General features: G+C 42.7%; 1 pseudogene; it reads right to left on the bottom strand.

Annotated features, from left to right (window-relative positions):
- Positions 1-704: 704 nt before the first annotated feature.
- On the bottom strand, positions 705-1,563 carry LOC101427921 (F-box/WD repeat-containing protein 2-like; annotated as a pseudogene).
- Between the last annotated feature and the right edge of the window lie 784 nt (positions 1,564-2,347).

Genomic DNA, 2,347 nt, shown 5'->3' with positions numbered 1-2,347 from the left:
CTGGCTAGAACTTCTAATATAATGTCAAATAGCAGTGGTGAAAGTGGGTGTCCTTGTTTCGCTCCTGATCTTGGGGGGAAAGTTTTCACCACTGAGTATGTTAGCTGTGGGTTTTTCATATATGCCCTTTATCATGTTGAAGAAATTCCCTTCTATTCTTAGTTTTCTGGTTGCTTTTATTTTTTCAAGAAAGGGTGCTTTATTTTGTAAAATGCCTTTTCTGTATCAATCGAGTTGATCATTTGTTTTTTTCCTTTTCATTCTATTAATGTGGTGCATTACATGGATTGATTTTCTTTTGTTGAATCACCTTTGTACTCCTGGGATAAATCCTACTTGATCATGTGGTTAATATGCTGTTAGTCTGCTGTAGGCATTTTTTTTTTAATCATTAACTTTCTTTACTAATACCAAGATTTCAGTCAAGAAAAACACAAAATGCATCCTCTTATGCTGACCAACATAACTAAGTACAAATGAAGTCAATGGTGTACCCAACTAGGATGCTGAATGGTAGGTCAATAAAACAAGCCCTCCCCTGCTCCAAGCACTGGCCCCCTGGCAAACATAGATAAATGATTGTGCACCATGTGATGATATATTAGGTAACAACTTTGGTTCATGCAGTCAGCTGCCATAGAAGTTGCACTCAAAAACCCATAACCCAGGCACCCAAAGTCAGTCAGTGGTGGTGGCTCATGGCATCAGCCGTGATCCTTCCACAACACCAGGTGAATACTGTGGTCAGACATGCTGGTGGCAAAGATCAAGCTCGTATCATTGTGCCTATCCAGTCCATTCAGCCAGGATGCTTTGCCTGCCAGGAAGCTTGAACCTCTCTTGTACACTGTCTTGTACACTGTCAGAGGCCAGTGACTAATCAGACTGTCTCCATGATGTACGGATAGTGGTTGTCAAACAGCAGGGCAAAGATATCTCCAAAGCCAAGCAAGGCCAAGTTTGCTATCTCAGGAGTTTTGATGACCCTGAGAATATCACAACTGACAAAGACCCACAGATAGAGACCTAGTGCCAAACTACAGATGATGTATTTGCCATCAAAATGAAGTCTTGGCTGCAGACAGATACTTCTATCTTCAGAGACAGACAATGTTTTTAAGCACTTGCAGTTGATTTCTCTCCCAGTTGGCTAAATCTTAATCTCATATTTGTCTGCACTTAAGAAGATGTAGTCTCCAGGACTATGCAAGAGAGACTTGACTTTACACTTCTGCAAAACCACCTTGGTGGCCCATTCCATGTGCCCAGTGAGTGTCTTCTGGCATGTCCCAACAGATCAAGTCCACACTCACATTCCCAGCAGGCAACAGTGTTGTCAAAGGTGCCTGTTACAAGCTTCAGCTCATCAAATTTTACCGCTGCACAAATGTGGGTCTGGATGCCATAAATGCACTGTCCTGTGCTCACATCCCACAACTTTGCAGACAAGTCATCTGACTCTCTAGAGAGAAGTCCATCTTTATAATACAGAGCATACACGTTGGCACTGTGTACAATTAATGAAGAGGTCTCAAATGCTTCATGGTTCTCCAATTGTTTCATTCTCAAAATGCCTTCAAATAACCTTCTTCCAGTGGAAAGTGTCTTGAACAGAATCATCTATCTGCCAGCCCAAATTTTTACATGTGGTCTGCCACACCTCTGTACAGGCACTTATCACCTTATTCCACTGTTTAGATAAGAGACAGCATGTGAGTAAAGTCTGAGGATCAAGTCATTTTAACACATAAAAACTGAACTCCAGGGGAAGAAGTATGTGGAAGTCCCACTTGAGGAGAGTCTCCAGGTTGTTGGAAAGATGCCTGAGCTCGACTGCCCCACTCAGACTAATCAGGCAATCCAGAGTTTCATTTTTATGCAAGCCCATCAGAGAAAGAAATTGTTAGAGTTTCCCTCTCACTAGGTTTACAATAATTAACAAGCTGTGACTCAGTTCTCCGTGACATGCATTCAAGAAAGGCAACTCCCCCCACACCAGCCTATGTGTCTGAAAGCTTGGCACTTCCCCAAAGGTTGAACAAAGAAACCACGTGGAGACGGGAGTAAAGTGAGATAAAAACCTTAATTCCCTGCAGATTAAAGCAACACCTGTTTCTCTAGCATTCCAAGAAAACTTAACTCCCTAACCCACCACCCTCTAGCCATACAAGAGAAAATTTTCACCTCTAGGGCTTCCTATTGGTCCCTGCACCTCACTCGGACCCTCGACCCTCTCCCACTATCATTTCCCTACTAGAAATGTATGTATAAATTCAAATTCCCCCTTTCCAGAAGTGGGCTGAAGTCTCTCTTCAGACCCCCTCCTTTGGGAGAGCTTCCCAATAAA

The sequence above is a fragment of the Dasypus novemcinctus genome, chromosome 1 (assembly GCF_030445035.2).
Source record: "Dasypus novemcinctus isolate mDasNov1 chromosome 1, mDasNov1.1.hap2, whole genome shotgun sequence".
Taxonomy (NCBI): Eukaryota; Metazoa; Chordata; class Mammalia; order Cingulata; family Dasypodidae; genus Dasypus; species Dasypus novemcinctus.
This window is presented reverse-complemented; position numbering and strand designations above follow the sequence as displayed.